The following is a 13,089-nucleotide window of genomic DNA, read 5'->3' as shown; positions in this document are numbered from 1 at the left end:
CTTTGAGCCCTTCCATCTGCTTGTTGTAGCTACCTGTTGTCTGTAGTCACATACATAGATTGCAAGCTGTTTGAGGCAGACAGGGCCGGTGCAACCATTTAGGCAAACTAGGCGGCCGCCTAGGGCGCCTAGTGGTTGCGGGCGCCTAAAAGTCCCGTCAGGCGAGGAGGTGGAGTGGAGGTGAGCTGGGTGGGGGGCGTGCAGGGGGGGGCGTACAGGGAGGGCTGCCCACAGTAATGGGGGGGGCACACAGGGGAACAGCTCCCCGCTCCAGCTTACCTCCACTCTGCCTCCTCCGCTGAGCACACAGCCCAGCTCTAAGTCTCCTCCAATCAGCGCTGCAAGCCTGGGCGGGGAGGAGAATTAGAGCAGCGCCGGTGTGCTCAGTGGAGGAGGTGGAGCTGAGGTGAGCTGGGGCGGCCTACCCAGGCAGGGTTAGCTGCTGTGGCGGGTTGGGAGAGGGGGGAAGTCTCCCCAGGCAGGGTTAGCTGCCGTGGGGGGACAGGGGGAATCTCCCTGGGCGGGGTTAGTTGCCGTGGGGGATGGGGGTGGAGAGGGGTTAGCTGTCACGGTGGGGAAGCTGCTGCGGGGGCTCCTGGGTGGGGGCTGAGTTAGCTGCCATGAGGGGGCGGTTAGCTGGGTGGGGGGTGCAAGGTGGAAGTTTCGCCTAGGGCGCAAAACTTCCTTGCACCGGCCCTGGAGGCAGAGACTGTCTTTCCATTAGATGGATGTAGAATGACCTGCAAAATAAGTCCCCCATTTCCTGATTGAGGCCTCCAGGAGCTACTGCAATAGTACTACTAATAATTACACAAATGAAACTGAATTGCATTGTTTAGGAAATGTGGCAATGTCATCTTTAGGTGACCCACTGCCTTGGCAAATGAGAAATCAAATATGTTTTTAATTCTAAATGAGTTGCTAAATGTCTCATTTTGTTGTATAAAGGGAGTAAGTGATATGAACTGATGTAACACAGTTTAATTTTTCTTTTCTTAAAGTATTGTCTGATTTTTTTTTATTTTTTGTTTGTTTTTTTGTTTCACAGACAGGGCCGCCCAGAGCATTCCGGGGGCCTGGGGTCTTCGGCAGTGGGGGGCCTCCGCTGTAATTACTGCCGAAGACCCGGCTGTAGGGCCCGGGGCCTGGGGCAAATTGCCCCACTTGCCCCCCCCTCTGGGCAGCCCTGTTCACAGAAAGCAAATGTGAACTGATGCGATGCGGTTTAAGCGCAGATGTATTGGAGAACCCCAGAATGTTCAACCACAAAGAAGTCTACCAAGAAATGGCTAATACTTTGCTCAAATAGCACAGAGCCCAATTGTTTGCAGTATTGTTGTAGCCATGTTGGTCCCGGGGTATTTGAGAGACAAGCTTTCAAGCTTACACAGAGCTCTTCTTCTGTCCTGAAGAAAACCTGAAGAAGCTCTGTGTAAGCTGGAAAGTGTGTCTCTCTCACCAACAAAAGTTGGTCCAGTAGAAGATATTACCTCACCCACCTTGTCTCTAGACAAGATTGTAACTTTTCATTCTGCCCAGAGTTAGCAACACTTAGCTGAACTGCCCCAGTGACAGACCAGAGAATAAATTGCCTCTCAGAGAGTCTCGTCTCCTGCTCTTGCTGGAAAAAACACACACAAACTGCCAGCTTTTATTTCACAACATTGCATCACTGAAACAATTTTTTAAACGGCTCATCCTTTAAGTGCCAGTCAAGGAGACTTTTTTTTTTTTTTTGGATTTTCCACATTTCAAGGAAGAGTTAATCTCAGTAAAAAGAGCTTCATTGAGCTCAAAGCAAGCTTTGTTAATCCAGTAACTGGCTGTCATGATTTATATGCAGGGCTACATAATGTGGTGTTCATTAAGCCCCCCATGGAAATCATTAGGAAATAGGATGAGGGGAGAGATAACCGGTGTATCACTCTAAATGTGCTAACTACATTACACTTGGCTTTTTAAGATAAGATTAGTCTTTCAGACAGACCTGTGCCAGTGCAAAAAGAGCCACAGAATGAAGTTATAATATACAGCCTGGATTTAAAAGAAAGTAAGTAACCTTAAGATTCTTTCCAATATCTCCTATCATACATCATTCTTCACAGTACAAGATACATTACCTTTAGGAACTTATTCAGTGACAATCTGACAGAGCCTGGAGGCTTCCAGTTCACTTAGACGGCACTAACACTCAATAATCAGGATCAGGTGGGTGAAGGATATTAGGAGGGAGGGACCTCTGAATGTTGCTTAGAACTCAGCAAAGGAAGAGGATGTTTCAAGCCTGAGACTGGCTTGCTTGTGCAGACAATAAGTAGCAGCACCTTCAAAATCTTCAGAGAACTCCCTGACTCCCACAGCAGATATCCACAGACTTACAGAGCTGTGAAGTTGCAAAATGGGTGCAACCACCTTTGTCTGTGTTTCCAACATCATTCTGAAAGGCACACTGGTGGCTTTGCTTCGTAAAATATTCTCAGATTTAAATAAATCACAATTCTTCTATATGTGTCTTTGTACAGACCATTGCTCTGAGCAGGGATATGCCTCTATTTACTGTGGTACTTATTTAAGCATACTGGGAAAGGTAGATGGTTCTGTGCTAAGTGTTGCTTCAGGCGATTTTAAGTGTTTAACTGGCAAGATGGATTGGGGGAGGCATAAAGAAGAGAAAAGCTAAGGATTCTATTAATTAGTGATATGTGAGAATTTTAGGTTGTTTAAGATCACACAATGGAGTTATGCTGATTTACCCTAGCTGAGGCTCTGGCCCATAGTATTACAAATCATTTGACATAAAGATATAGCTGGATAACAGAGGTCAAGAAAAATGAAAATTTACATAGCTATCAAAATAGCAATGAGAAAGAATTTCAATAAAAATATTCATGTGGGGAATTTGAGGAGGTCATGCTGTCTGATCACACATCTGTCTTTCATGGAGCATTTGTGCAGAATGACATTGAAAAGAAATCTGCAGCCAATTCCATCGTTGTTGGGCACCATAGCCCAGTGCCAGTTCAAGGATTTAGCCATACAAATATTAAGTAGAGTGTCCTGAATAATAAAAGCCTTTATTTAGGGTAGCTCAAGTAAATACATATGTTTGCAAAAAAAGAAAAGATGTGGAAACTAAGTAAGTAGCATCCTGTTTGTAACACAAACAAGCAAAATTAAGGGCATTCAATGTTAAAACTGAAACCCCAGCCACAGCTTGCAACCACTGTCTTTCAATTGCATAAGTTAAGGATGGAACGTGAGACGCTATATTCCATTTGAATTTTCTGGCTTTGGCTAGTCTTACTTTTCTAAACACTTCATAATAATTTTAATTTAACAGCTCTGTTTCTTAGTGTAGCAGGTGTGTTGGGCAAAGCACTGAGCTGAGTAAAGTCTGCTATTGTTTCACGATGTTTCATTTCATTGCAGTGGCATTCTGGTGTGATTCTGGAACATCGCTGTATTGCTGGAAGGACAGCAGTGCAGTTGTTAGCCAAAAGGGCTCGTTCTCCCCGGAGCTAGCCAATTACCCCAAAGAGGCACAGAGACCAAGATGGAGTATAAACAGATAGCAGCCCTTTATTAAAACGATCAGCTGAGCGGGTGCCCCCTCGGTTCATACCAGAGGAATGACACCCCGAGACAGAGCAGTGAGTACATATATATACCATTTTTGACGTCATATCAGACCATAGTGATACAGCATATTTTCAGGATTTTGCAGACGTGGGGTACATAGGTCTATTTACTTGTACTCTAAACATTCCACGTTTGTCCCCTTGACCATGGTACTGTTCAATATTTATTATTGGTTATGCAAGCAGGTCATGGATCATTTAGCAATAGCATCGTTTCCTAGAACAACCAAGCACATTCCCAAAACAGACAACTAAGCACAAATCATGTTATCTATCACAGTCTAACTAGTGATTTCCAGATCGTTATAAAAAAGTAAAACATATCAGATCCTGTGCCTGTGGAACAGCCGATATAATATGCTGATAGGCATAAAGAGCTGTCAGTCTTGTAATCTGTAAAGTTGATAAATTGTATAAGGCTGGATATTAAAAGGAAGAGTACTCTTTCTGCCTCTCTCAGCTGGTATAAAACCTCATTTTGTCAGAGGGCTAGCCACAAGGATCAAATTAATCTCCCAGTAATTAACAATCTCTTGGTTCTACAAAGACATCTGGCTAGTAAAGTCTCATTTGATGTAGGGATTACTACATACCCTTTTCTCTATGGAATCAACAACTAGAATAAAGAATAAGGCTATGGCTGTAGCACCAGGATTCCCTCACAGATAGGCATGCTAGATCCATCCTGGCATGGATTTGCAGGGCTTATACTATTATTAATTAATACCAATTATTTTGTATTGCAGCAGCAAGTAGGAGCCCTAGTCATGGAACAGGATTGCATTGTGCTAAGGTGTTGTACAAACACAGAACAAAAAAGATGGTTCCTACCCCAAAGTCCCCTGAGAGTAACCCAGGTCCCCTGGAATCCAGTCCTCTGGGAGTAACCCCTCTAGTGTGCCAGACCCTTCAGGTGCCAGCAAAAAATGGTTACTTACATGTAACTGTGGTTCCTCAAAATGTGAACAGACATGTATTCCATGTGGGTGTGTGCTCACACCATGCTCCAGAGCTGAAGAACTTTGCCTTGCAGTACCCATGAGGGTGGCGCTCACACCCTGCATCTGCAGCCCCTCCCCTGGTCATATGAAAGAGGTGCTGCCTCACCCCCCTCACTTCCTCCGCAGAGAATATCAGGAATACAGACTCTGATACAGACGGAGGGGGACGGAGGGCAGGCCATGGAATACACGTCTGCATCACATCTCAAAGAACAACAGTTACAGATAGATTACCATTTACTCTCAAGCAGTACTCGCAGGAGGTGGGGCTCGGAGTCTATTTAAAGAAGGACTGCAGGATTGCCTTCCCAAAGTTTGCATCTGATCTGGAGGCAGCAGTAATGGCATAATGGTTTGCAAAAGTATGCACAAGGACCAAGTGACTGCCCTGAACATGTCTAATATAGGAACATCATTTCAAAATGCCATTGACGTCATCTGAGCTCTTGTGGAAGATACTTGTATCCCTTGAGTAGGCATAGCCTGGGCTACTTCATATGTCCTCATGATATAGGAAGTTATGTATCTGGAAACTATGAGGAGACCACTTGAGACTTCATCCAATCCGCATACGAAACAAACAGATGAGGTAAGAAATCGAAAGGTTTAGTTCTAATCAAATAAAAAGCTAGACACCATCTGACACCCAATATGTGAAGACACTGCTACTCTGGGGTCGAATGTGGCTTAGGGAAGAATATTGGTAAATATATAACTTGGATCAAGTGAAACAGGGAAACTACCTAAGATAAAAACATAGGGTGTGGCCTCAGGTTACTTTGTCTCTAGAAAATTGCATGTAAGGAGGTTCTGCCATCAAAGCCTGCAACTCACACACTGTCCTTGCAGACGTTATTGTCACAAGAAAGGCAGTTTTCTGCCACAGAAGGGAGAAAAAAGTTGCCAGAGGCTCAAACAAAGGCCCCATAAGAGCCACTAAAACAGTATTAAAGTCCCACAAAGGAACTGGCTTTTTAAGTGTTGAGTAGATACAAGTGACTCATTTCAACAACCTCACTGCCATGGGGCTTGAAAACACTGTCTTCCCATGGATAAGAGGATGAGATGCCAAGACAGCCACCAGGTGGACTCTTAATAAACTACATGCAAGACCAGAAGAGTTAAAGTATAACAAGTACTCCAAGGACCAAGTACTCCTGGATACAAGTCAGCATTGGTTGTATTCCTTGGGGTAACGACCATGCCAAGTATCACTTTCATCTGGCTGAATAGGCCATCCTGGAGGGAAGGCTTCATACTGTTAAACAAGACCTCTGGGACCGCTTCCAAACATCGTTCCTCATCATCTAGCCATGCAGCATCCAGGCCTTGAAGTTCAGGGAGATTACTGCTTTATGCAAAACCTGGCTGTGGCATTGAATCAGGAGGTCAGGATGAAGAGGAAGGACTATGGGAGGCCGAGCCAACAATGTGAGGAGGTTGGAGAACCAACATTGCCTTGGTCACGCCAGAGCAATAGGAATGAGTTTGGCACAATCCAATTTCAGTTTAAGAATAACCTGCAGGATGGTCGGAATTAGGGATGGTGAATCGCGCTAGGTGCATGCCCATGCTTACGGCTCTGTAAAGGAGCTGACAACCGCTAGCCCCGGCAGGCTGTGGAACTAAGGTGGAGTACAGGCTGGCCCACAGGGTCCCTCACCCCCCACAGGTGGTAAGAGGTCCCTCCACTTGGTATCGGGGTGGGACATGAGGGTGAGGAAGTGAAATGTGTGGCGCATGAGTGTGTAGAGTTGTTGCCTAGGTCAGTGGTTCTCAAAGCCGGTCTGCCGCTTGTTCAGGGAAAGCCCCTGGCAGGCTGGGCTGGTTTGTTTATCTGCTGCATCCGCAGATTTGGCCTATCACAGTTCCCACTGGCTGCAGTTTGCCGCTCCAGGCCAATGGGGTCTGTGGAAAGAGTGGCCAGCACATCCCTCAGCCCATGCTGCTTCCTGCAGCCCCCATTGGCCTGGAGCGGCGAACTGCGGGGCAGGGCCTGATGGAAAAGTCTAGAGAGCCGGGGGTAAGGGATGGGCGATATGGCTGCCCTCACCTCCTGGAATACGTGCAGGGGGGTCCGAAGGGTGGAGAACCCCATGCACTGACCGAGCACCTGGGGATCCACCCAGTTCCCCGGTCATAGTCCAGGAGGTCTCTGATTCTGGTGGTTTCGGCATGGAGACAGTCAGTGCGGGTGCTGACATTGTCGGTACTGGACTTAATGTACATCAAATGGCTGGAACCGGAGTTGATGGCACGGGCCCTCACTACTCACAGCACGCTACTGGGAGCAATTGAATGGACCTACTCCATCCTGCATGCCAGAGGGATTATGGTGCTGATCAGCACTCCTCTTAGTAGAGGAAAAGGAGTGTTCCTAAGCCCTTGAATGGTCCTGACTCATTTTATGGGATCTTGCCACACCAGAGGAAGGAGAAATACCCCTTTTCCTCTTGGGGGAGATGCCAGAGCCCATGTGCGGAGTGGAATCAGTTGCTGGATCTGAAGGCAACAGCCAATGAGACCAGGGCCTCATTAGCTTGCTTCAAAAGGTGCTGTTTCAACTGCAAGTCTCTTGTCCCCTGAATTCTCTCTGTGAATGACTCAGAGATGGAGTACCTCTCTTTAATGTGTCTCTCGCTGAGACGCACCGAGCACCCTGTGTAAGTGGTTGCTGTTGGGGATGGTCCCCTTACATGACAGACAATGCTTGAACCCTGGTGAGGGCATCACACAGGGCAGCCAGCTACTCTACTAACACTAAACTAACACAAACTAAAGCTAAGGTACTGCTATTACTATGTACAAGAAAAAGGTCTCAGAAAACTGAGAGCAAAATTGTGAGGTGAAGACACCATAGAAAGCTCCAATTCTAGCTGTGGGAGGTGAGAAGGAACTGAGGTGGGTCAGGGTGGTGCCACCCTCCCACCTGGGGCACCATAGGGATCTGGCACACTGCAAAGTGGATTTGTATAGAGTCATACATACAGCTCATAATAATATTACCAGACAGTCCCACATTTGTGTCACCTCCACTGGAAAAGGCATAAAAGCCTCAGGTAGCACCTGCTCTCCCTGAAACCACCGCTAGGCCTTCACCCACACAATGGTATCAACTTCCCAACAACTCTCCATATGCAGCTTAGCATAACACTGCTCCCCTACAGACACTTTGAAGAAGCCCAATTAAATTCACACAGAAAAATGTCTTATCTTAGGGTAAGACTATACAGCAGATGGGAGAGGGTATTGTGGCACAAGCAGCAGCATAGGCTAGCCACCCAAGTGCAAGCCCGCCTAGCCCCCTGGGTCTGTACTCAGTAGATAGCCGAAGCTGCTGCCCGTGGCATAACATCTGCATTGCAATTTTTAGTGCACTAACCCAAGCAGACTTACTGCATGTCTGTCTATCCTGACTGTCTATCTAGACATACCCAAGTTGTTCAAGTTAATTTCCTATTATTAACATGATCATTAAACACAAGGAAATCACCAGTAACAGCAACATTAACATTCAGACCAACCCTCAGTTGACATTCCATACCACCAAAACATCGTAACACTCAAATCTACTCACATATTGCTTATCACTGCAACAAACTGCCTTTCCATTCCAGCATTCAGCCACCATACATGTGTTCTCACACTCATGTGAGACCACCTTAACTCTGAAGGCTAGGTAGTAACAACAGAATATACGCTTTTGAAATAAGAGCTTCTCAGTAAAATATATCTTTCCAAAGATGAGGTGAGGATTGTACATGTGTATGTGATTTTTGTCCTGGTATTACTTGTTCTCAGACACACAGGCATTGAAGTGAAAGGAAGCTATACTTGTGTAACTGAGGTAAAAATTCAACCTTGATTTTGTACTTTGCTCTACAGTATTCTGAGTCATTTCTGTGAGGGCCGCTTCATAAGTATGCTGCTGTTTCCTTTGTTACTGGATTTGAGGTGTTTGAACTTCTTGCTATAGAAGGAGAAATTCAACACTCTCCACCATCTTTTTGTGTAAATGAGGGAATTTGTTTGACTGCCCTTGACTTTCTAGATGCCAAATTATACACATATTTGAATTGCTGGAAGATATTTCATTTGCTTTGTGTTCAGAAAGTGCATTACATTCCTTATGAGCTCTCCCATTCTGACTCATTCAATTCTCTAATCTATTTCTACACATAACCTAGTAGTAATCAGAGTTAACCTTTGTTGTGGGTTGTGGATTTTGTTTCTTTTCTGCTAAATTTTTAGGAACATTTTTCTGGGTCATATTATTATATATCTGTGATATATATGCAGTTCTTCATGAATTTAGCAACAGGAACATTTTTGTTGCTAAATTCTCTAATAAATATAGACAGATAGCAATGTGATCCAGGTTACATCTTGGGGCTGCAACTGGGATGGATCGGGGCTGAACTGACACTAAGGCCCTGTCTACACGACAGCTTATGTCAGCATAACTTATGTCTCTCAGAGTGTGAATAAACCACCCTCTGAGTGACATAAGTTACACCAACATAAGCACTCATGCACACAGTGCTATGTCAGCAGGAGAGCTTCTTCCGCCACCTTAGCTTCTGCTATTCGCTCTTTAAATTGTCCCCAGAGCCTACCGGAGCCCTGGGGTAGCGGCGGCAGGGCTCAGGCAGTGATTTAAAGGGCCAGGGGCTCGGCCGCCTCTACTGCCCCAGGCCCTTTAACTTGCCGCCGGAGCACCGCCACCACTACCCCAGGGCTCCAGCAGCAGACAGAGCTTTAAAGGGCCCAGGGCTTCAGTGCAGTAGCAGCAGCTGGGAGCCCTGGGCCCTTTAAATCACTGCCCAAGCCCCTGGCTGATGCTGCTACCCCGGGACTCTGGCAGTGCGGCTCAGGTGGTGATTTAAAGGGCTCGGGACTCCCACTGCCGCTACCCTCTGGGGCCCTTTAAATTGCCACCCAAGCCCTGCTGCTGGAGCCCTGAGGTAGCAGTGGTGGGGCTCTGGCAGTGATTTAAAGGGCCAGGGGCTCCCAGCTGCTGCTACTGCACTGGAGCCCTGGGCCCTTTAAAGCTCTGCCAGAGGCTGAGGAGCCCTCTGATGGTGAGTTAAAGTGTCTAGGGCTCTCAGCCTCTGCTACCACAGCCCTAGCCCCGGGCCCTTTAAATCCTGATTTAAAGTGCCTGTGGATTTAAAGGCCCCGCCACTTCTGGTAGAGGCCATGCCTCTTCCGGTTGAGGCCCCACCCCCTCCTAAGGACTCCGAAGTACCGGTAAGTCCTTTAAGTTACTTTCACCCCTGGACATGCCCTAAGTCTTTAGGGGTACAGCCACTGCTTGATGAAACCCAGGCTATAAACTCGATTCTACTTGACCTAGGAATCACATCCTTAGTTCCAAGTGTAGACATAGCAACGGAGCAACTTCATTAGTTCAGCAAGCACATTTCCTGAAATAATATTTACTTACAGCAGATTTTTATTTTTTTGAACTATGCCAGGTAAGGATGTTTTTACAGAAGAACTTGACCGTGAATAAGTGGAGGGATCAATGTGAATACATACAGTAGAAATTGTTGTCTCTGGTGAATTGAAGCAGTAACTTTACAAAGTCTTACTTAGAAAAAACTTTGTCTTTTTGAAATGTTTTGCTCTTCAGCTGTCACCAGTGCTAGGTCTCAAAGAAGCAAATTACAATGACCACCACCATTATAAAAGACACATTTTCTTTGTTCTCCAAGGCAGATTTTTTTTTTTTTAATAATGCATGGTGAAAATCCCTCCAAACCAAAATCCAACTGTGAAATTATGGATACAAAGTTTGCTGTTGTCTTGAATAGTGCATGTTATACGCTGCTATTTGTTTGACATCCTTTTGGGGGAAAGTTGCTCCAGGTTTGTTATTTGATCAAATACGTCTGGCTGATATGCAGATATTTCATAACCTAGGTAAAGGTCCAAAGGTTTGCTATTTGCAGATGTTTTCGTGAAGTGTAGTACACTTGAGCTGTGTATAGAGTTGGGCAAATGTTTTTGGACGAACAGTTTGTTTGCATTAAAAATGTAGTTTTGGTTGACCCAGAATGATCCCTGAATTTGACACAAATTGGTCAAATAGTTTTGGCCCAAAAACTGGAGGGGCAGAGGAGGTGGTTAGGGACTTATCTGTGATGTGGTAGATCAGGCTTCAATTCCTCCCACTGCCTGATGTGGAGCCACAATTTTTAAAAAATCAGCTATTCACCCAGCTCCAGTTGTGTCCAGCAGGTTGGAGGATAATGAGATTGGCTCAGTGTCTCCGGTTTCAATCCAGTTTCTGGCTGGCCCTCGGTTGGAGACTGTTGATCTTTGAACTCTTGTTAGGACAGGGACCAACTTCCTATCATTATTTATTACTTGTGCTGCAGCAGCACCTCAGGGCCCCAGTCATGGACCAGAGTCACAAACACTCAGAAAAGCAGACTGTCCCTGGTCCAAAAAGCTTATAATCTAAGGCCTGGTCTACACTAGGGTGGGGGGTCAAACTAAGGTACGCAAGTTCAGCTATGCGAATAGCGTAGCAGAAGTCGAATTACCTTAGTTCGAGTTACTTACCCATCCAGACGCTGTGGGATCGAAGTCCGCTGCTCCCCCGTTGACTCCGCCACTGCCGTTCGCGGTGGTGGAGTTCCGGAGTTGACGGGAGCGCGTTCGGAGTTCGAACTATCGCGTCTAGATTAGACGCGATAGTTCGAACTCCGAGAAGTCGATCGCTACGCGTCGACCTGGCAGGTAAGTATAGACCTACCCTTAGTAAAAGATGAAAGACAAGTAAGTGCAAAGAAACAAGTTTTGTGTTTTTTAGCTTTACGATTTAAATGTCTAATTCCTTTTTAAAAATATACCTGTTTTTATCATGAATACATCTCTGTGTCCTGAAATATCAATTTTTTTATCTGAAATATTTTGGATTAGATGACGTATTTCAACAACATGCAGCATTGCCAACCCCAAGCAAGCAGTCAAAAGCATGAGGCAAGCTGTAAAAAAATGTGAAGTTTAAAAAAAAAATGGGGGAGGAGAGAGGTTCTTTTTCTTTGTCTACTGGCTTTTGAGCATTCATGTTATACTTGTGCCATGTTTTCAAGCCTTTTTTACTCCATCTACCATGCAAGGAAATATTTTACAGATATTAAAGAAATAAGCTTCACAATGCTCCTGAGAGGTAGAAACACTGAGCCAATGAGAGCTGCTGGGTGCTCGGCACTATTGAAAATCAAGTCCCTTATTCAGGTGCCTAAATATGGATATAAAACCATAGGCTCTTATTTTAAAAAAATCTTGGCTATTGTCATAATTTTACAGAGAGGGAGTGACAGAGGCACAGAGATGTTAAGTGACTTGCCAAAGGTCACATCAGAAGCTCATGGCACAGCCAGGAACATAAGCTAGATCTTCTGATTCCCATAAAACCAAAGTCCCCCTGTATAAAGACCTGTTACAAGAGGCAGACCTTTTTCACTAGAGAGCTGTACATTTCATTCCAGCTGAGCCCAAATAACCTGGAAGTTGTTCTTTAATGTGACTAAGAGCAAGGTAAGAAATAGTATATAATTTAATTTAACTTTTTTCAAAATTTTTTCCTGGAGTAGATGTGAGAATACCAGCACAGAATGGAGCCCTTAGTGCCACAGGGTATAAACAGCTCTAGATGAAAACATAACAATAGCTAGTGTCTACTATTACAGAACAGCACTAACAAAATACAGTAAGACTGTTTGTCAGAGAAACACATTTCCACACAAAATATTGCTAGCAGAAGATTAGGTCAATTTTTTCTTGAGTTTGATATTAACACTTTTACAGTATCTGCATAAGCTAGCCACGGGTTCCTTTTCTTTGGCAGTTATGCAATTTCACACTTAGCAAATAAAATGCCCAAAGTGTGTGTCACAAATTCAGCTGCAGCTGCTTTGCCATGATGATCAAAATAACAAATTAAAATGCATAATGAGACAGCTTAGCCAAATTGCACTGGTATCTGCTCTGCTTCCTCCAGCTGTTGTGACTGACTTGCACAATTGAAATTTAGAAGAGAAAATTTGGGACTTTCACAGCTTTCTCTTTTTATGGCCTGTACATTAATGGGGGGGAGGAGGAAGGGGAAAAGGAGAGGAAGGAAAATGGCCTGGTGGGGCCAGAGAAAAGATCAAGAAGGATAAAAAAGAAGTACAAATGATGCCTCTGTGTGTGTGCAAACAAACTGGGGTAGCAGAGGAGAATAACCCCAATAATCAAGAATAAAACTGGAGGAGGATATTGTTGCAGGTCATAATGGACTTCAGAGGGAACAAATTGTACTCCAAGGTCAGGATTGTCAACTTTCTACTGGCAAAAAACTGAACCCCCTTGCCATGCCCCATACCCTGCTCCTCCTCCAAGGCCCCACCCCTTCCCCACCCTTTCTCCAAGGCCACACCCTCACTCACTCCATT

At 45.1% G+C, this 13,089-nt stretch overlaps 1 protein-coding gene across 8 annotated transcripts in view; it reads right to left on the bottom strand.

The window, feature by feature from the left end:
- STS (steroid sulfatase) overlaps positions 1-13,089 on the bottom strand; it is a 169,397-nt gene that overhangs the window by 1,376 nt on the left and 154,932 nt on the right. The window lies entirely within an intron of this gene.

This window comes from Mauremys reevesii, linkage group 1 (genome assembly GCF_016161935.1).
Source record: "Mauremys reevesii isolate NIE-2019 linkage group 1, ASM1616193v1, whole genome shotgun sequence".
In the NCBI taxonomy this organism is placed as follows: domain Eukaryota; kingdom Metazoa; phylum Chordata; order Testudines; family Geoemydidae; genus Mauremys; species Mauremys reevesii.
The sequence above is the reverse complement of the archived record's forward strand: the minus strand, read 5'-3'. Positions and strand labels throughout refer to the sequence as shown.